This window comes from Artemia sp. Qi Xiang Cuo, chromosome 5 (assembly GCF_049724085.1).
Source record: "Artemia sp. Qi Xiang Cuo chromosome 5, ASM4972408v1, whole genome shotgun sequence".
NCBI lineage: Eukaryota > Metazoa > Arthropoda > Branchiopoda > Anostraca > Artemiidae > Artemia > Artemia sp. Qi Xiang Cuo.
The window spans coordinates 75,174,559-75,197,638 of NC_142798.1; the positions used below are offsets into that span (position 1 = coordinate 75,174,559).

Sequence of the window (23,080 nt, forward strand, 5' to 3'; positions counted from 1 at the left end):
CAACACACACCTATGAAATACTAGGAAACCTAGCTCATAAAAGCCTGAAATAGCAAACTATTCATCCCAAACTATAGGTTTCAGACAACAAACACCTATGATGGACTAAGAATCATATCTCTGAAAAGTCCAACTAGAAAACTACACATCCCAAATCATAATTTTCTGACAGCACACACCTATGAAAGGGTAAGAAATCCAGCTCAGAAAAGTCAAAGATAGCACACTACTCATCCCAAATCATAAGTTTCAGACAACACACACCTATGAACGGCTCAGAAATCCAGCTCAGAAAAGTCAAAAATTGCAATCCATCCATCCCAAATCATAGGTTTCAGACAACACACACTAACGAAAGACTAGGGAATCTAGCTCAGAAAAGTCCAATATAGTAATTTACATATCCCAAATCATAAGTTTCAGACAACACACATCAACGAAAGACGGGGACCGGGTGAGGGCCTTTGGGGGTGGGGGGGCCCTTTGGTTGCTTGGGGGACCTTTGAGGCCCGGGGGCTTCCTTCGGGGTTGTGGTTGGGGGATTGGACCCCTTGGGGGTTGGGGTAGGGGCATTGGAACCCTTTGGGGTTGGGGTAGAGGACCTCACAACACTGTTCAAATGGAACTTGTTTATTATAACGACCACAGAGTTTCACCCTCAAATCATCTTTTAAATCATCTTTTAAAATGTCTCTAACTGTTTCGCCGAAATAATTCCATAAAATGGCTAAAACGGTTTCGCCCAAATAATCCCTAAACGTAATTTCAGCGTGTTCCCTTTGTTTGGCATCTCTGCGCTGACACATTTCAAATTATTTGGAAACCCTTTCGTGAATCAATCTCTTCATTGCTAAGATCGAAACATTCACTCGGAAACAATTCTCTTGGTAGAACTCCAAAGACATTAATAGACATTCGCTCGGAAACAATTCTCTTTCGTGTCAAATCAATTAATCATGACATCATCTGTCACGTGTGATCTAAACTTTGCTCCGGAAACATTCTCTTTGGAAATACATCAAAGACATTAATTAACTTGACGTCATCTGTCAGACATTAATTAACTTCCCCGGAAACAATTTGATTAATGACTCAATAATCCATGAAAGTGAGAAAGTTCCTGTTTTTCCACTCTCACTGACAAAAACCATAAAACAGACATAGATGTGAGAAAGTTCGTGTTTTTTTATTCTCACTGACAAAAACCATAAAAACATCCTTAAAAGTGAGAAAGTTCCTGTTTTTCAAATTCTCACTGACAAAAACCATAAAAACATCCATAAATTACTGTTGACATCCATGAAAAACATCAAATAAATTGACCTACACACATAACCATCCATAGAAACTTAATTTCCTTTAGTGGCGCGTCTGGACGTGCTTTAACTCCTATAGATGGTACAAAATTATCTTTTGTTTCATATACAGGACCAGGGTCGTATGTAGGGGGGAGGGGATGAGTTAGTAGGATTGAAAGTTACTTATTTTATACTGAAAGTTATTATAGTTTTATTGATATATATATTAGATAGGCTGTGAATTTATAATTTTTGTTTGTTTTGAGTTTCAACTTCGCTCGTTACTTCACTCAGGAAAACTCGGTTTTTTAAATTAATTAATTCAAAAAAAAATTTCAACAAAACAAGTTTTTAAACAAATTGAAGAACTCCATTAAACCAAAATGAACAAAAATAGAATCAAATCATCTACCAAGAATACAATTACCACAAATCAGTATAAATAAATAAATGAAACCCAAAACAATCAGAAATAAAAATAAATAACAGAGTCAAACTCAAAACGAGCAGAAATTAAAATGAGTAGGGTTCTAAGCCCCAAGCTTTCTAAAAGCCAGAATGTAATTTGTACTTTAATGAAAAAAAAATTCAAATGAATTTACTGAAAAAATGTGCATTTTAATTTAAAATCTTAAATGATTTTGATTTCTTAAAGTTGTAAAAGTGAAAACATTTGAAAAGATTTTTTGCTTGATGCACGATTTACCTGCAGTTTGTAAAATATGCATTGAAAAAATGCAATAAAGGTTTAGTAAGAACTTTAATTCAATTTCGACACTGAATAGATTTCAACCTATTAGTAATTAGCAAATGAAAAAGAAGCTAAATTGAAAAAGTATAAGCGAAATTGTAAAAAATGTGGAACGCTTCACGATTTTGCGTGTCATCCTTGCGCAGGGGCCATGCTAATCTTCTCTGTATCGTTCCAATTTTAGTATATGTCTTCCCGAAGGAAGACAATATGATATTTACCAAATCTCTATATATACCTGGAAACAGCTAAAATCTATCAAATCCTTTCAGATAGTTTTTGACAAATAACGCTAATTCATTATAACGGATTAATTGAAAATAAAATTTCGTGAATTGGAAAACTAACTCCAATTAATAAATAAATTATGTATAGGAACTTTTTTTGTTCTTGACCATTGGCTTTAAAGTCAATTGTGGTAATTTAAGAGCCGATATTTAAAGCAATAAAACTCGGATTTACACCTTTATCCGCTCAAACTAGCCATACGTAATTATTCAAGATCCTATTTTTTATCATTTTATTTGGCTCTCAAAGTCTTAGGAGGCTTTTTGCCAGGATGAGTTATATCCTTTTTGTCTCACTCACAGCCTTAGTTAGCATATGCAAAGGGATGCCTACTTCCAAAAATTACGTATATCCTGTGTGTGTACCATATGTGATGCTAGAAGATGCGTTATGGATGGATGAAGTCTTCCTTCACATGGCACGGAATATTCCACATGTGGTGAAAGACTCCGTTTTCCTGAATACACACTAGGTGATGTAGAATAAGTAACCCCTTGAAGAATAAATGTTACAATCCCATTATCAGGGCCGCTCGGCTTAAACACCATAGATCGGCAATGATGAAACTCGTTTTGTGACGTCTTATCTGTTATAGACCAGGCAATGATAGTAAGATTTTCATTGCGTATACGATATTAACCCTACACAGGCAATTGTTGTAAAAAAACAAATCTGTACTTTTCGAGCTTGGACTGCCATCTTGCTGTAAAAAAATACTGCTTTTATCAACATCTTTCGTTGGGGCTGAAAGATGGCAGTCGATTGATACCTTTGGGGAGCTGCTGTGTGACATGTGGCCTAAACAGTGAGTCACCAAACCAAGCGATAAGAAAAACGAATAAAAAGGTAGGCAATTTCTAACCTAGAAACTGGAAACAAAACGAAAAGGTGGGAGATTCCCTGCATGTCATATGCGTATAAAATATATACCGTTTAGAATTACTGTAGTTGAAATTCACGAAATAAGCAAGAATTTGGATCAGTAGCAAGATAAACTTCCTCCTGTTGTAAAAATACAAAATCGGACGATCGTGGCTCAAAATTATGAAACAAACAACTAAATAAGAAAATAAAAAGGGTGAAGAAAACAATATAATTTTACATCAGCTATTATGTAGGAGGAGTCCCTCCTACATAGTAGCTCAAAGCACCCCTCAGGAATGGTGGATAATTGAGTAGACAGGGTGTTTCATATGTCTAATTTTTGTTTTCTTTCTAGATGGCGGAATCTTACGACAGACTAAGAAAACGAGCTCAAAATCGCCGAATTGACGCAGAAGAGGCGGCCAAGTATATTTTTTACATTCGAGAAGACATGTTGTCTGATTTGTCCGACGATGATGATGACAATGATCCAGACTTCCTGTCTCCAGAAGATCTTATCGATGATCCTGATGCAGACTTGTTGCCTCTACTGGACAATCTCCACTTCTTCTTGGAACAGGATGACGTGGAGGCTAACACTGAACCCAGTGACGATGACTCGGGGGAAACTCCACCCTCCAGTCAGCAACAGCAACCGGTAACAACAAGTACTGGAAAATCAAAGAAGAAATCGAAAGTCCAAGAAAATTCGACTGGAGAAAAGCAGAGATAGAAAAAGTTGATCTGTCTTGGAAAGGAGAGCCTCGCCAAGTTCCAGGCATCTTGGAGACTCCACTGAAATACTTCCAAAAATTCTTTGACGATGAACTTCTTGAGCTGATAGTTGAACAAAGTAACGTCTTTGCACTTCAAACTGAGGGATGCAACCTCTGCCTCACTGCCGAAGAGCTAAAAGTTTTCATGAGCATTATTCTATTATTTGGAGTGATAAAAGTTCCCTATTATCGAATGCACTGGGAAGCAGCCACCAGATACCCTCAAATTGCCGACAAAGGTTTGACAAGATCAAACGTTTTCTTCATTTCAACGACAACAATAAAGCTAAGAAACCTGGAGAACAAGGATTTGACAAGCTATACAAGATTCGACCCGTCCTGAGTCATATCCGTTCCAAGTTTCTTGAAGTCAGCCCCGAAGAACACCTTTCAATTGACGAGCAAATGATTCCTTTCAAGGGGCGAAGCAACTTGAGACAATATCTACCGAAAAAAGCCGACGAAGTGGGGAATAAAAGTGTTCACAAGAGCCGGTGTGTCAGGTTTTGTATATAATTTTGAAGTTTACCAAGGGAAGGGCACTCTTGTTGAAGATGACATAGAGCCAGATCTTGGAGTTGGAGGCAACATAGTTTTACGTCTGATGAGTACCTTGCCAGAGAAAATTAACTACAAGATTTTCTTTGACAACTGGTTTTTGAGCTTGAAACTAATGAGTTTGCTCGAAATTACAGGATTCTCTTGTATTGGTACGTTAAACAAAGCGCGACTGAAGGGCTGCCCACTCCTCAAATATGGAGAAATGAAGAAACGAGAGAGAGAAACGTCAGATTACAGGACTGACATTCATTCTGGCATTCTTTTAGTAAAATGGTTAGATAACAACACGGTTTGCTTGGCTTCGACGTATGCAGGAATAACGCCACAGGATACTTACAGACACTGGAACGTTAAGGGTAAATTCAGGGTTGAAGTTTCAAGGCCATCCATTGTTTATGAGTACAACCGTCATATGGGTGGCGTAGATTTAGCAGACATGCTGGCGGAGATATGCCGAACTAATCTTCAGACACGAAAATGGTATATGAGAATCTTCTGGTGGCTTATTGACACAGCAGTCTGCAATAGCTGGCTTCTTTTCAGGTCAGACGTCAAAGCGCTGACTTCAAGGAGAGACGAACCGATGATCTTGAGAGCCTTCAGGTCTGAAGTTGCTGCAGGGTTGTATGCTTCGGCGCGTGTGATACCCCAACGTAAACGTGGTAGACCATCCGCAGATGTTGAAGATAGTCCCAGCCCCAGCCCCATTCGAAGTCGCAATCGAATCCGACCGGCAATATCTGCTCAAGCCGATGGACTTGATCACTGGCCAAAAAAGACTGAAAAGCAGAGCCGCTGCAAAGAGTGCAAATCGGGATATACCACTTTTGAATGCGAAAAATGTGACCTTCCACTATGCCTTACTGCCAAAAACAATTGTTTTAAAGCCTTCCACACCAAGTGAAAATGCCCCATTTTTATATATTCGAGAGGCTAATGTCGTATTTTTACAACATGGTCTAAAATTGACAATTTTGAATAAATTATGCAAAAATAAAATTTTTCGTCAATAGTCTGACCTAGAGATTACATGGGAAGCGTTGTAGATTTTTCCTGGTATTCGTTCATATAGTGGCCTGTCAAGGGTTAAACAGTGCTTTTTTGGATTTTATGGGGGGGGGGGGAAGTTACCTAGGTCAGGTTAAGTTAGGTTACGTATTTAATATATGCAATGCTTTACCCCCCCCCCTAATGTGCAAATATATAGCCCAAATTTGTTTCTAAACTATTATATATTCATCCTATTTTATTTTATTTCATTAGCATTAACCAAACTTGACTTTTTAAATAGGCCCTGATAATGGGATAGTTTCGAATAAATTTTCATTACGACATCTTGGGATTACTATGGAAAGAAAATATAATAGCAGATGCAAGTTTTAATTATGACAATAAGAATTGCGAAAATTATATTGTATATATAATAGAAAAGCGAGGATTTTGGCTTCACATCCGGAAGCCTGGATCAACGAAGGGGGGAATGAAAAAAGAGAAAACTAGGTTAAACAGTTAACATACTGGAAAAAACAAACAAAAAATTAAAGAAATGCCTCAAAGATAAGAATAACAACTTCAGTTTAGCAGATGCGAGTTTCTTTCGTTTTGTGTGTATCTTCTTTTGTCATTTAATCAAAATAAAAAAAAAAAAAACTGTCGAGTAATTTAAGCATGTGTCGAACTTCTTCTATCTGAACTGGTTAGATAAATTTTATAATGAATGAGCGCCGACAAGAGGGGGGCCATGGTGCCCCATGAAAAATTGACTATAAAGTAATTATAAGGAAACCAAAAGAAAAAAGGCAGAATATGGAAAAACCATAGAAAAAATGTGTGTTGCCCCATCGTTGACTGCCTGCCAATAGATTTTGACCCTAGAACGAAAGTGTAAGAGCCTAACTGTTGATAACACTAAATCAAAGAATCGGCTATTTATGGCTATCCTAAATATGTATTTGTTTATTAGTAATTAGTGCAGTTATTAGTACACTAGAAAGTTCGTATAATTAAAGAAGCACAAGCCAAAAACTTAAGAAGGGGGAATTTCGGTAAAAAAATTGCCGTCAACTTTTGCGTGCATTGCCAGAATACCCATGAGCTGATATGTGAAGCCACTATAATCAGAAATGTTACCCTGAACGGAATGCTGGGAATTTTTGTATTTCCCCCCTGAACGGATACGCTTTTTGTGTTTTATTATAATTTATCTATTTTTCCAGGGGTCATTGTATTTATCTAGTTGTCGCTTTGAAACAGGTTTAATTTTTTACAGTTATGAAGCATAAAGGTGTCAAAAATATTTATTTTTGGTATTCAAAATTAAATTAAAAATATTGACCTAAAAATTTTTATTTGATTTTCTTAATCTTAGTTTTAATGTTTTACTTTTAACAAACTACTCTGGTAATGCCTCATTTTTTGTAAACACTGAATCTAAGGGTATTAAATATTTTGGTCTTTGATAACCAAGTTTAAAACTGTCAATATTGTAAAGAAATATCCGTCCAACGCTTCGGCATTGCTCAACAGAACTGAATGCTGGGAATTTATATCTTAGTTTTTGTAAGTAGGCTGTGGTTTTGTGCAATTTTTTTAGTTAATTACTTTTTCCATTTTTATATACTTTTACTTTAATTGACATACTTTTTTCATTGCCTTTAGAAAAATGGTTGTAAGCTTCATTAAATAAATAAAAAAAGGTTGTTCGACTGAAAGTAAGGAGCAACATTAAAACTTGAAATAAACAGAAATGATTACGTATATGAGTAGGGTTGCCCCCTCCTCAACACTTCGCTCTTCACGCTACAGGCTTTCGGCACTTTAAAAAAAGATACTTTTTGTCATAATAAACCAACTCTTGTTTTTCAAGAGTTGTTTTTAAGGAATTAGGACCCAAACTAAACTTTACCGCAAAGAACGAGGGGGGCACCTTCACTCATAAATTTAAAAATTTCTGTTCTTCTTAAGTTTTAATGTTGCTCCTTACATTCAGTTGAAAAAACTTGTTTTTTTATTTAATTTCTGATCGTTGTTTTAAATAACGCCAGGATACTAGCTCCATCTCCACGGAAAAATCCCCCTTCCCATAGAAATATCCTCTGGGCAGTTCAATCATGGTCAACATTTACCCCGGACTGTTACCCTTAACATCTCCACGCCTAAAATTGAATCGGTAAAGAAAAAGCAAGGCATATAAAGACATCTCGTATATTTGACACCTTTATACTTCATAACTGTAAAAAAAAATTTATCTTTTTCAAAGTGACAAATAGATAAATACAATCACTCATGAATAAAAACATTATAATAAAACACAAATAACATGTCCATTCAGGGGGAAAATACAGAAATTCACAGCATTCCGTTCAGGGGAAACATTTCTGATTATAGTGGCTTCATAAATCAGCTCATGGGTACTCTTGCAATGTAAGCTAAAGTTGACCTCATAGATAGATACATAGATAATTTATTCAGCCGCTAGGCAATAGACAAACATTACAATGATTATATAAGACAACAGCCAGGATACACTTAAATAAATAGTATAACTACTAACAACAAACAAAAACCTTAAACCCATTAATTACATCTTTTTAAACCCTCTTTTATAAATGCAGTCACTGCTATAATCGTCTCCCGGGATAAAGATTTAAGAATCCCAGGAAAAAACACTTCCCCATCACCTAAATACTTCTATCTCAAATCTGAAAGCCCCTGGCACACCATCAAAAAATGGAGCAAATTTTCCTCCTCCATACCACATAAAAAGCAAGTGTAACATGATCTCGGGCCCTGAGCATTTCTTTGGAATACTTTTAATCTGTTGTTTATGGGCAAACCATTCGCTCAGACCTGGAGCCGTAGATATAGATTATCTTAAGGCAAAGTCAGCTTAACATAGTATTCTAGTACAAAAGACTCTTTTATCTTAGAATACTGGCGCCAAGTCTTAGATTTTTGAATCTGTTCATGCCACAGTTGGATCTCTTGATCCTCATTAACATGTTTTAGCTTCCGATAAATTTCATCTGGATCACCCGTTGGACCAAGACCTTCGTTGGACCAAACGTGTGAAAGACCAGCTTTATCAAGGAGGGCTTTAACATGGAACGGCCACGATATTTTTCTACCTTACTGCAATAATTAAAAACATGCGGCTTTCATAAGCCTCTCATCTGGTAATTGGATAATTTTCAGCCAAAATTTTACTACTTGTAGTATCCTTTCCTTGTGCAGCGAAAACAAACCTAGATCTCCCTTAAGAGCCTGTGTATGAGTTGTAGCATGTACCCTAACCAATCTTTTATAATATCGTAGTTGAATCATTTCTAATTGCGGGATCCCCTCATATCCCCAAAGCTCCGCACCATAATGAATAGTTGGACGAATTTTTGATTGAAACAAATACTTATGCATTTTAATATTTTTAATTTCATTTAAAGCTGAATTCCTTAAAACTGCTGAAGAAACCGCTTTAACTCTATCCGCCATTTCTTTCACGTGATCCTTCCAATTTCCTTTATTATTTAATACAAACCCTAAATACTTAAAAGTTGTACTTTTTTTCAACTCAATACCCTTAAATAAAATTTTTCATTATTTTCATTTGTCCCAAAATATTCAATTTCAGTATTTTGGATATTTAATCTCATTTTCTTTTTTTTCAAATAAACATCTAATATGTTCAACAATATTTGCAACTCTTCGGCGCTTCTAGCTATCAGCGCCGCATCATCCCCCAATAACAACAGAGACAAAGCTAAATTTCCTAAACTCACTGTTGGCGCCCATTTTTCCTAAAAAAAAAACTCAACAATATCATTAGTATATAAACAAAATAGCTTCGGTGGCAAGGTGCTACCCTGTTTAACTCCTACCTTGCTACTAAATAAATCCGAAAACCCTTTCCCTGCTACCTTAACCATTCCTCTTGTTAGCCTATACATATCACACACTAGTCGAACAAAAATACGGGACAGTCCTATCCTCAACAATTCTACGCACAACAAAATCCTATCAACACTCTATCGAATGCTCTCTCAAAATCTACGAAAGCTACCAATAAATTACTTTTACCTCAACTACACATTTCTATCAACGCCTTGGTACTCTATCAAGGTACTCTATCTTGGTCTCTATCAAGAGCTATAGGCCTATAATTGCAATGTAACATCGGATTCCCTTTTTTAAATAACGGTAATATTAAAGACGACTTCCATCCTGAAACCCAAATTCCTGATGAAAGCACACTATTAAACAGCAGTATAAAAATTGGCATAAATAAACTTGAAAACTTTTTATATAAACGAGTTAGAATTCCATCAATTCCAGGAGCTGTTCCTCCATCCAATTTCCTTAACACATGTGCAACCGCCTCAATATCTACCTCCTCTGTTAACGAATAATCTTCCTCCCTCACAGGGTAATTATATTCCTCCCAAATGTTCCCAAATTCTTCATCGCACCACTTACTAAGATCTCCTTCTTCTTTACTTGCGAAATGTTCCGGCCAGCTATTAGGATCCGGGATTCCCGGATCCAAATATTACTCTCCAAGTAAAAATGGCTCATTTGCTCAATTTGACGTGTATTAAAATCCCTTTTCTTTACTTTTATTAATCTCTTCTGGCATCTCCTAACCTCGCGAAACCAAACCAATAATGTTGGTTTCTCAACCTCATTTCTAGCTTGCTTTACCCGATTTAGGGCCTCTGTTAACAAATTTTTACTACTTAAACAATCTAGGTCATATAAACTTTAACTAACTGGTTTTAATGAACTCAATACTGGCGCTGATAGGTCCAGTAATAACGTATTAAAATTAGCTTCTAATTCATCACTAGAATCACTACTTAACCTTAGCTGCTCTAGTCTCCGACAAACCTGCTCTTTTCTAAATATAGCGCTTAATGCATTCTGTTCGCTCTCACTCCACTCTCTCTTTAGCTGTCTACTTGGTGAAGTATACTTGAACTGCAAAGATCTATATTCAAGAGTTCTACACTCAAGGCCTAAGCCTAACTTTATCGGTAGGTCAGACAACTAAATAGACAAAACTCCAACATTCGGTGATTCCACATTCAAACGAAGGTCAACCAAAACATAATCAATAACACTAGGCCTCAGACCCGAACAGCAAGTATAATCACCCCTTGACTTATTCACCCCAAACCTCCCATTTCCAATCCCATATTCTTACCGAAATTGCCCCTTACTAAGTTGTTTTTCTTATGTTTTCTATAATTATACAAACTTTCTTGTGTTCAAATAACTGCTCTAATTACTAATAAACAAATACATATTTAGGATCACCATAAAAAGCTGATTATTTGACTGAATGTTATCAATAGTTAGGCTCTTATACTTTCGTCATTGACAAGGATCGTTATTTACTTACAATTTGTTACTATGAAGAATTTGATTTTTTTTTTTTTTTGCTCCAACCAAATCATATTGAAAAAATGTTTATGGAAAACTGGTTAGGGGCTACTCAGTCACAAATTAAAACTTAAGTTTTCTTTGTTTTGGGTCAAAATCTATTGGCAGGCAGTCAACAATGCAGCAACTAACATTTTTTCCATGTTTTTTCCCTATTCTGCTCTCTTTCCTTTGGTTTCCTTATAATTACTTTATAATCTCAAATTTCCAGGGGGAGCCATGCTCCCCTGCCCCCCCCTTGCCAGTGCCCATGGGTACCCGACTGACTGACCGTATCTTAAATAGTAGATTGTACGAAGAGTGTGATTCAATACCGCTTTCTAGGACCATAATGAGAGAAAAGTTGAGATCGCTAGGGTACGTTCTGCGAATGAAGGGTGACATATTGTCAAAGATTTCCCTTTTCGGCCAACCGTCTGGGGCCAGACAAAAACTAGGTCCGTCCCGACTGGGGGGGGGGAGGATATTGCAAGCAAAGATTAAAGGGAAATGATAACTTCCTGGGAGCGTGTGTAGCTGTTTTAGCCTCAGGCGGATTGGTGCTACAGTGAGTTGTTAGAAGTAGTACTAGATATTCATAAATAAAAGGATGTATAAAAGACAGCGAATTCTTTGATATTGTGGCATTGGAAAAATTATCACTTGTTTAAGAGAAACGATTGACCAGGTTTCCACGGTACAAAGTAATAAGAAAACCCCCTCCCTCCCTAAGAAAATCACTGGAAGTTTCAACTCAATGCCCCAACCGTGAACCAGAACAGGGTATGCCTACCAAATTACACATACAATTCTTCTTTTTTTTATGAAGCCTATATAGACTGTATGCAATCTTTATGAAGACAAGTTTTCGCTTGCCTCTAGGCTTCCAGCAATACAAAAATCATTCTCTCTTACGAGCATCCCAGTGTTTCCACTTCTAATTGTTTTGGCAGTAGAATACTTGTTTTTGGACTTTTCTACTTCCAAATATTAAATCTACTTATTTTTGGAGGCTTAAGTTTACGTGCCGGCAATTATTTTGGTTTCGATTCCGTTGAATTATAATCCTATAATGTTGTATAGTATTGAAGGGTGCTATTGTTTTAGCAGTGGCATCTTTGTCGGGAGCGGAATCTTTTCATTTCTCAAAGGTAATACAATTCCCGAAAGGACTGACCTGGAAGTAATTTGCTTTGTTTAATAACCTGTTTATAATCGAATATACTTCTTATCAAACAGTTCGTGGTAACGAACTGTAAGTAAGGAGCGACCCGGCTCAATGGTAACCGAAACTTAGAAAACGGGTTTTTGATGCCAATAGATATATCAAAAGAATCAAATTTCAATGCTGATTTCAAATATATAAATTTCATCAAGTTTAGAGCTACCCATCTAAAGTTACGCGCCTGAGAAAATTTGGCTGATTTTCAAAAAAAGGGGGAAACACCCCTTAAAAGTAATAGAACCTTAATGAAAATCACACCATCATATTCAGCGTATCAGAAAACCCTCCTATAGAGGTTTCAAGCTCCTATCTACAAAAATGTGGATTTTTGCATTTTTTGCCAGAAGAAAGATCACGGTTGCGTTTTTATTTTTTTGTTTGTTTGTTTTTGTATTTTTTTTTTACCCAGGGGTGATCGTATCGACCCAGTGGTCCTATAATATCGTGGGAGGGCTCATTGGAATGGAAATTAAAAGTTCTAGTGCCCTTTTTAAGTGACCAAAATAAATGGAGGGCAACTAGGCCCCCTCCCGCTCTCATTTTTTTACCAAAGTCACCCGATCAAAATTTTGAGAAAGCCATTTTGTTCAGCATGGTCGAAAATATGATAAATATGTCTTTTGGGATGACTTAATCCCCTGAAGTACCCAGAGGGAGGGCTAAAAGATATGAACTTTACCCAATGTTAACATATAGTATTGGTTATTCGGAAGTATACAGAAGTTTTCAGGAGGTTTTTTTTCTGCTAGTGGGAGGGAAGGGTGGGTCGGGGGTTATGTTGGAGGATCTTTTCATGAAGGAAGTTTTCATGGGGGAAGGGAAATCGCCATGTAGGGGGCGCCGGACTTGCCAGCATTATTTATTGGTTATTGGGAAGTATACAACCATTTTCAGGAAGGATTTTTTCTGGAGGGGGGCTAGAGGAGGGAGTTACTCTGGAGAATATTTCCGTGGAGGATGTTTCTTTGGGGTAAGGGACATTTCTATGAAGGGGGCGCCGGATTTCCAAGCATTATTTAAAAAACGATCAGAAATTAAATAAAAAAAAACCAAGTTTTTTCAACTGAAATGTAAGAAGGAATATTAGAACTTAAAACGAACAGAAATTATAACGTATGTGAGGGGGTTCTCCTCCAAGTCAATACCTCGCTCTTTAAGCTACAGTTTTTTTTTAGTGCTTTCAAAAGAGCTATCTATTCTAATTAAACGGCCTTTGTGATTCAGGGGTTTGTGAATCAAATTTTTTTTAACTTTTAACGTAAAGAGCTTGGTATTGACTAAGGGCAGAACCCCCTCATATACGTAATAACATATACGTAATAAAAAAAACAATAAAAAAACAAGCGATACGGCTCAATAGTAATCGAAACTTTTAAAAACGGAATTTTGATGTCAATAAATGTATCAAAAGAATGTGTTTATAATGCTGATTCTAAATATATAAATTTTATTAAGTTTAGTATTACTCATCAAAGGCAACAAGCCTGAGGAAATTTACTCGATTTTTTAAAGAGGGGGAAACATCCCCTACAAGTGGAAGAATTTTAATGAAAATCACAACGTCAGATTCAGCGTATCAGAAAACCCTATTACATAGGTTTCAAGCTCATATCTGCAAAAATCTGCAACTTTGAATTTTTGCCAGAAGAAAAATATACGAATATAGAAGTTAGTTACGTAAGTTAATTTGTAAAGACATTCATTTAGCAAAAGAAAAGTAAAATTTTTATGCAAATAAAAGCTGCATTAACTAAAAAACGATCAGAAATTAAATAAAAAAAACAAGTTTTTTAAACTGAAAGTAAGGAGCGACATTAAAACTTAAAACGAACAGAAATTATTCCGTACATGAAAGGGGCTGTCCCCTCCTCAACGCCTCGCTCTTTAGTCCGTATATGAAAGGGGCTGTCCCCTCCTCAGCGCCTCGCTCTTTACGCTAAAGTTTTTTATTGTTTTAAAAAAAAAATTGTGAGACAGTCAAACTTTAGCGTAAAGAGCGCGGCGTTGAGGAGGGGACAGCCCCGTTCATATACGGAATAAAGAGCGAGGCGTTGAGGAGGGGACAGCCCCTTTCATGTACGGAATAATTTCTGTTCGTTTTAAGTTTTAATGTCGCTCCTTACTTTCAGTTTAAAAAACTTGTTTTTTTTTATTTAATCGTCTTAATAAGGCCATTCACAAAACTGTCAGAGTTAGTGACGTATTATTCGCGAGTTTACTATCTACTGTCAGCAGCTGAAGAGCCATTAAGATAGTGAAATATGGAATCCCAGGGACCTTCTGCTTCTTCTCAGATCGAGAGAATGGAGCATATACCCAGTTTTTATCATTTTCTGCAACTGAATAATTTCAAAATAGGATATAATGTGCCACATATACATCGCATGCGCATCAGCATCCTCTTATATGGTGTTTTATTTGTTTGTATATCTGAGTAAATTTAACCGAAAGTTTTTTCACTTTCTTAAAACTTATAAAAGCACGTCGTGACACACCACTAAATAAAAAGGGGAAAATAGGCCATGAGTATCGGGTTTTCCATTTCCACTTTTGCAATTTCATTGTCTGGGGGTCCAGAAGTACCTAAAAACGGAAAGTTAACGAAAAATGGAGTATGGACAGACGTTTCCAGAAAAAGTAAAGCAGTAAATTTGAAACTGATCAGCCATAGCATCCATTGTCTGTTTCTGTATGTTTCTGTCATGCCATTCCTCAACCATTCGCAGTTTGACTTTTCTCCTTTCATTGTTGCAGCAATAGCTGCTACCTAGTAAAGAGCGCACCGTTTGTTCGTTTTTAATTAAAAACGGACAAAGACTAATTAGAAAAAACAAAGTTTTGCGGTGTGCGTGTAACTGAACCACCGTGTAACTGGACCACAAGCAACTGAACCCCTGTAACTGAAGAACCGTTTAACTGAACCACCGTGCAACTGAACCCCCGCGCAACTGAACACTCGTGTAACAAAACCAACGGGCAACTGAACCCTATTAAACTAAACCCCCGCGCAACTGAACCCCATTTAACTGAACCTCCATATAACTAAACCCCCATGTAACTAAACCCCCGTGTAACTGAACCCCCGTGCAACTGAACCCCCATGCAACTGAACCACCATGTAACTGAACCCTTGTGTAACTCAGCCACCGTGCAACTGAACCATCGTGCAACTGAACCCTCGTGTAACTGAACCATCGTACAACTGAATTACTGCACCAAAGCAACTAATTAACCTTTTTCAAACCAAACGATAAACAACTACGAGCGTAGGAAATACCACAAAATGAAAACAACAAAATAAGCAAAGTGGTGAAAAATTACAGTATGTAGACGGTGAGAGCCACTGTTTAACCCCCCCCCCCCGTAAAAACATCCCTTAAGGAAAATACCCCGCAGAAAATAACACCTCACTGAAAATACCCCCCTCCCAGAAAATACCTACCCGTGGAAAATCCCCCCCCAAAAAAAAAATACCGCTTGCGGTTGGGGAGTCTCCAATCACTTTTGGCTTATAAAAAAAGACTAGAAATGCCTGGGGATTATCAAACAATTTCTATCTCCATCCTCCTGTCGTCTCCCCTTTAGAGCAAGTTCTGTATTTATTTGAAGGCTCAATGAGAGCTGAGATGTTTTGGCATCAAAATGCACCCTTTAAGGTATCTCCCTCTCTTCCAAGCTACAAAACTATCAGATAACCCCATTGCATAAGTTTCAGTTCCTTTTTAAGTTTTTTTTTATTTGTCTATTGCTTAAAGATAGTATGTGTCATTGGGAAACATACGGACATTCTTTGTGTGGGGGTTTTTGAATTGAAATTATCAAGTATTTTGCAATAGGTTGCATAGGTTGCATCAAGACGCTGGGGTAATTGTAGACAGAGAAAAGCCAAGACAGATAGTCCAAGTAATTGAGAGGCAAATGTTTAAATGGCTGGGGCACGGGTAAATGGCAGGAGTATGCATGACTCTCTTATTGGACACACACTTGTCAGGACAGATACAGTCTAACCGTTGACGGTTTTAGGTATCCGTGAATAAGTTCTAAGACGAGAGTGGAAGTTAGGACAATTTTTGGAGGCACCCACCGGCCCAGAGTCTCAGGCAAGTGACCCAAAAATTAAAAAAATTTGTGAAAAATTCAAATTTTTTTCAGAATGTGGGGCTAAGCTTAGGCAACGAATAGGTACTATTTGAAAGATGAAGATGGCTTCAAACGATTGTTTGCCTGTTATTTCAAGCAAATTTATGGTCCTATGTCAATTTTAAATTCTTGGTCAACCTTCTTAAGACCATAGGCGGTCGTGGCTTGTTTGCCTCTCATTACAGGCAATCTAATGGTCTTATGTCAATTTTTGAATTCTTGATCATCATGCCTAAGACTCTAGGCAGGCATGCCTTTCCAAAAACTAACCTGACAAGTATGTGTCCAATAAGAGAGTCATACATACTCCTGCCATTTACCCGTGCCCCAGCCATTTAAATATTTGCCTCTCAATTACTTGGACTATCTGTCTTGGCTTTTCTCAGTCTACAATTACCCCAGCGTCTTGATGCAACCTATTGCAAAATACTTGATAACTTCAATTCAATCCTTCAATGTGCCGGTTTTACAATTAAAGTCATTCATCTGAAGAAAACCTCATGTGAGCCTTGGGAGTCTAGTTTCTGATCCGGATCCTTCAAACAATTTATGCATAAATTACTTATTTTCTACTTATATTTGAAACCATATCTACTTCCAATGTACTTATTTTTTGGGCTTGCCTACTTCTTTGTGGACCCTGCCGAGTGGAAATACTGGAGCATCCACAAAAGTTGCTCTGATTGAAGAAGTACTTCCCTAAAATACTGGCTTCAATTACCCATTGTGTAAGACCACGTAGTAGTTTTAAGACTGGTAATTGGCCGAGTTTTACGGATACTTATCGTATGAACTAGGGTTTGTAACCATGTATTTTCCTATGAATTTTGTTTGATGATTCGGTACTTATTTGTTATAGCAACAACACTCAAGAAGTGAAGTTAGGTTAATCCTAATCCTAATGAATAATACAAAACATGATGAAAATATAACACTTAAGAAATAAATTTGGGCTATATATTTGCACTTCATAGGAGGGGGGGGGGGTAAAGTGTAGCGGGTCTGCCTGCAAAATGTGTTAGCCCTAATGTGCAAATAGCCTAATGTGTTAGCCCTAATAGCCCAAAATATATAAGTCCAATGTGTTCTGTCACCCGCTTCTTGTTCTCCAATGAGCTTAAGCTAATTGTTTCCTAATACAGACAGATGAAACCGTTTTTTTTCTAGAGTTTTACACAGCGTACTTCTTGAGTGTTGTTGCTATAATAGATAAGTACCAATGATTCTTGCTCATGAAACAATTATTATTACTTGTGGAAAATCATGGTATGTCTACTTTGGTTAATTAGACTTCTCACCTCCCCCCTAAGCGCACTACCCTATTAACCTACTGGATAATAAGTCAGTGTACTGACTAGCATTCTCTAGCCAACTAAAAATAATAACTGCGCCGAAGACCTCGAGACCCATCTACTAATAATCTCTTATCACTTTATATGAGAATGTCCTACTTTTCAATTAACCGCAACTGTTTACAAAACGTATAAGTTATGGTAATATATCATTATTAATTTATTTGCTGTTATTACTTATTATTTTGCATTGAATGATTTTTAAATTCAATTAGTTACAAATGTCACGAAGCCCTGCCGGTTCCTGACATTATTTACAATTGTCGAAAGCAAGATTTATCCTTGTACAAAAGAGGTAGATAAAAAATAAATTAAGCGAAGTTTAGTGGAAAAATTGTGAAAAAAAGTGGAACCTGTGAATAACACAAATGAGCATCTCAAAAAACAAATTTGGTACTTATCGGTTATTCGAAACGCACCCAAGAGGTGAATTTTTTTTAATATGATTTGTGAAAAAAAAAATATTTTCTTAGCTTTCATTTTGCTAATTTTTCTTTTATTCGTGATTTATTGCTTGCCGCAAGACTAGCGGCAGTTTGTAAAATATTTATTGAAGAATTATAATAAACTTTGACCAAGAACCTTAATTCATTTTCCACACCGAATAGATATACAACTTATTAGTCATTATCGAATATAACATAAGCAATACATAGCAAAACAAAAATTGTAAAAATTTGGAACATCTCATAAACTTAAAATCAAAACAAAAGACTCCAAAGACTAGCTGAATCTAAGGGATTAGGAGCTAGGTGATTCTATGAAAAGAAAAAGACTTGTGAAAAAATGTTCCAGCAGCATTCCCCTCAACCTTCCCTGCTTCATCAAAAAGAAAAATTATTGAAGTTTTAGACTATATTTTTGGTTTAATGTCTACTATGATGATTTGTTAAAAACTGTTTTCCTTTACATTTTTTTTGGTTTAAAACTACTTTTTTTGTCACTATTTTTTGCTTGATACACGATCTACCTGCAGTTTGTAAAATTTGCATTGAAAAAAATGCAATAAAGTTTTGGTAAGAACTTTAATTCAATTTCGACATTGAATAGATTTCAACCTATTAGTAATTAGCAAATGAAAAAGAAGCTAAATTGAAAAATTACGAGAGAAATTGTAAAAAATGTGGAACGCTTCACGATTTTGCGTGTCATCCTTGCGCAGGGGCCATGCTAATCTTCTCTGTATCGTTCCAATTTTAGTATATGTCTTCCCGAAGGAAGACAATACGAAAGTTACCAAATCTCTATATATACCTGGAAACAGCTAAAATCTATCAAATTCTTTCAGATAGTTTTTGACAAATAACGCTGATTCACTATCACGGGATAATTGAAAATAAAATTTCGTGAATTGGAAAACTAACTTCATTAAATTAATGAATTATGTATGGGGTGTTTTTTTATCCTTGACCATTGGCTTATAAGTCAATTGCAGTAATTTAAGAGCCGATATTTAAAACAATAAAACTCGGATTTACACCTTTATCCCCTCAAACTAGCCATACGTAATGTTTCAAGATCCTACTTTTTGTCATTTTATTTGGCTCTCAAAGTCTTAGGAGGCTTTTCGCCAGGATGAGTTATATCCTTTTTGTCTCACTTACAGCCTTAGTTAGAAAATGCGAAGGGATGCCTACTTCCAAAAATTATGTATACCCTGTATGTGTACCATATGTGATGCTAGAAGATGCGTTATGGATGAAGTGTCCTTTGCATGGCGCAAAATATTCCACATGTGGTGAAACAATCAGTTTTCACCCCCTGGAAACTATACTCTCCATTGAAAATCCTCCCAGCTGAAAATTCATCCTCCCCTCCCCACCTGAAAAATGTATGCATACTTCCCAATAACAAATAAAACAAAGGCTGAATTTTATAACTTAAAAACCTTTCCCCAAAGGCTGTAGGGGGTCGTTTTGTCTCTAAAAACATAGTTATTGGGCCTTTCGATACGATACGAATTTATTATGTCAAATAACATGAATTAAATGAGACACAAAATATAATTTAAATATTAACTCTTCCTTGTCACTTACTTATTAAAATGAGACACAAAATATTGAAGAAAAGACAACCTGTATCGGCTGGTAACCGCGGGCTTACAAGGCTGCACTTTGTTCTGGTGCCTTGTATTACACCCTGTTCGTACTGGTTCAGGGAGCAAGCCTCGATGCCTGCTTGACTCCAAAAGCTTCTGTCCAAAGGCCAATGTAAAGTGGTGTCACCTGGCATCAAGTCCTCCTAGGCATAGGACTTTAAGGCTATCATCATAATTTGTGAAGTCCGGACCTAATATCACATGGGTAGCTCGTTTCTGCACATTCTCAAGATCATTTCTTTGCTCTTTACTTAGCCCTGGATGGCACACAGGACAAGCATACTCCAAAGTACTCCGAATGTCGAACTAGATTACGCAACGCTATATTCGCCTTCATAGTACAATTATTTACATGATCCATCCATAACATTTTTGAGTTAAAAGTCACACCTAAAATTGTCATATCATTACAATTGGCACATTTATATCGCTTTGACTAGGAACTTCTTTTTACAAAAAACGAAACTCTCATAAGTGCTGACTTTTTCCTATTAATTGAAAGCCGTTTTTCTTCGCAGTCAGCCTCCAAACGGAGAATTATGTCATCCGTACTGATCATGGATCCTAGCTTCTGAAGTATCAGCAATGATAAATCATCTGCAAGCTTCGCTCTGTTTTCATGCCAAGCCGCAATTTTGTTACACAGTATCAAAAATAAAACAGGTCCCGTTTTGGTACCTTGGGGCATTCCAAATAAAAGCTCTAGAAAATCCGATTGTACTCCATCAGCACTAACACACTGTTGCCGTCCGTGTAAAAAAAACCAATAAACTATCCAAATTGAAAAAAGCTCTAAAATCTGTCATTGACTCAAATATATCCTGATGGCTTGATTTGTCGAAAGCCTTTTCTAGTCTGCTTGCAATATTTCTAAAAATGTATCTTTATTTTCTAGCTGCTCCAGGGCTTCTTCCACAATTTTGATGAGATAATGTACTGTGCTAGATTCTTTGATAAATCCATACTGAGAGGGATCTATTTCATCGCAGAAATCGTCTAGCAACCATTTCTTTCAACTATGCTAAACAAAAAAGCTATATCAAAATTTTGATCGGACGATTTTGGGAAAGAAGTGGCGTGGGAGGGTGCAAAGTTGCCCTCCAATTTATTGGTCACTTAAAAAGGGCACTATAACTTTTCATTTCCGTTAGAATGAGCCATCTCCCGACGTTCTAGGCCCACTGGGTCAGTACAATCACCCCCGGGAAAAAAAAAACAAATAAACACGCATCCATAATTTTTCTTCTGGTAAAAATTTCGCATTTTTGCGGATATGAGCTTGAAACATCTACAGTAGGGGTCAGTAGGGTTCTTTGATACGTCAAATATGATGGCGTGATTTTCATTAAGATTATATGAATTCAAGGGGGTCTTTCCACTTTTTCCGAAAATCAGAGAAATTTTCTCAGACTTGTAGCTTTTGATGGGTAAGACTAAACTTATTGAAACTTATATATTTGGAATCAACATAATAATCCAATTCTTTTGATATATCTATTGGTATCAAAATTCTGTTTTTTAGAGTTTTTGTTACTATTAATCCAGGTCGCTCCTTACTTACAGTTCGTTAGGAAGAACTGTTCGATTGCCCATCAACATACAAACACAGATCATTGAAATATTGATCGTTTTTTCTGTGTTACCAAAAGTATTGTATTCATAAAACTTTACAGTTTCATGAAATGTAATTAGACGAATAGAAAAGGTTTCCCAACTAAAGTAAGGAGCAGTTTAAAACTTAAAACAAATATAAATTACTCTGTATATAAGGGGGACTGCCCCCCTTGTAACCCAAAACAAACAGAAATTAAAATAAGTCAAACTCAAAATGAGCAGAAATTAATCTGAGTAGGGTTCTAAACCTTATGATTTCTAAGAGCCAGAATATAATTTGTACTTTACTGAAAAAAAAATTCAAATGAATTTACTGAAAAAAATGGGCATTATCAGTTTAATATGCATATGCTGATATTTATCCCTTAAAATATTAGTTAGTTTTTGATTTCTTAAGGTTATAAAAGTGAAAACATTTAAAAGATTTTTTTAAGTAAAGTACAAATTATGTTCTGGCTCTTAGAAATCATAGGGTTTAGAACCCAACTCAGATTATTTTCTGCTCGTTTTGAGTTTGACTTATTTTAATTTCTGTTTGTTTTGGGTTTCATTTATTATTGCTAAAATTTATTTATCAAAAATCGAATTTTTTTCTGGGTATGGGATCGTGAAACAGGCAAAGTTTAAAAATTTCCAGTAGTTTTGCAAAAAAAAAATTTTTTTTTTTCATTTTGTTCATGGTGCCAAACAAAAACTATCCTAGCTGTGAAAGTAACTTATTTCAGAATAATTCTATGTAGTGCTCCTGCAGAACATTAATTATCTCTCTGCGAACCAGAAAAAAAATCGTATCTCGTCTAGATTTCTTCGAAATCATTTTGGCCTAGAAGACAACTGTAAAGTAGATTCAAATAACTTAAGTAGCGCTTATTGATTTAGTCATTCATTCCTCGCCTGGTGTCACAAGGTCCATGAAAATGTATACTTGTTTCTGATTGGTGGATTATTGCTAACCAATTATATTTTAGATACGTACGTTAAGTAGCTTTCGTTACCAAACGGGAGCGCAAAACCACCACCAGTTCCATTGGTTTTGAATATTAATAAGCCAAAAATTAGGTCCATGGTAATTATTTTGTGTTAGAGGAGCTGAATTTTGGAATAAGGGTGAAGCAACTTATCAAAACAACAACAAAATGGCAGGTTTTATAAAAAATTTATTGGTAAACATGGAGAACCGTAATTATCTTGGGATTTTGCCTCGGCTTATTCTCAAGAACACTCTTCTTGCATATATACATACATGTAGCTTTATATGGTACAGTGGTCTGCCATCTTTACAAGGCAACCAAGGTGGGATATATGAACATGTTTTCGTTGTACATATGGTTTATTGCAGATGAAATTTTTTTTTCAAGATCCTAATATCTTTTGTATACCTTAAAATGTATCTTGGGAAATTTCCCTATATGTTCACCTTGAAGAAGATTGACTCAATTTTCGTTACCAGCTATGTAACAGTTTGTATGGAAATATTTCAAATGACGATCTGTTCAATACCATACCATCAACATCGGTTACATAGCTTTAAAGTTAATCTATGTGATCAAAGACAAGGTTTACGTTCAAATGTAAACAATCTATATTTCTTTGAAAAAAATATAGTTTACTTTATATTACCTGCTGTAAATTATGACTTTATAATTTGTGGAATAAATATTTTGGAAGAAGTGTCTTGGATTGAGTGTTGATTAATTGA

The 23,080-nt window shown here is 36.2% G+C and overlaps 2 non-coding genes across 2 annotated transcripts; both read right to left on the minus strand.

Moving 5' to 3' along the window:
• Positions 1-2,150: 2,150 nt before the first annotated feature.
• On the minus strand, positions 2,151-2,256 carry LOC148952521 (U6 spliceosomal RNA). The gene has a single exon (XR_016141828.1). It is a non-coding gene; the product is annotated as a U6 spliceosomal RNA (small nuclear RNA).
• Positions 2,257-18,786: 16,530 nt separating this feature from the next.
• LOC148952522 (U6 spliceosomal RNA) lies at positions 18,787-18,892 on the minus strand. Its single transcript, XR_016141830.1, has one exon. It is a non-coding gene; the product is annotated as a U6 spliceosomal RNA (small nuclear RNA).
• Positions 18,893-23,080: the final 4,188 nt, after the last annotated feature.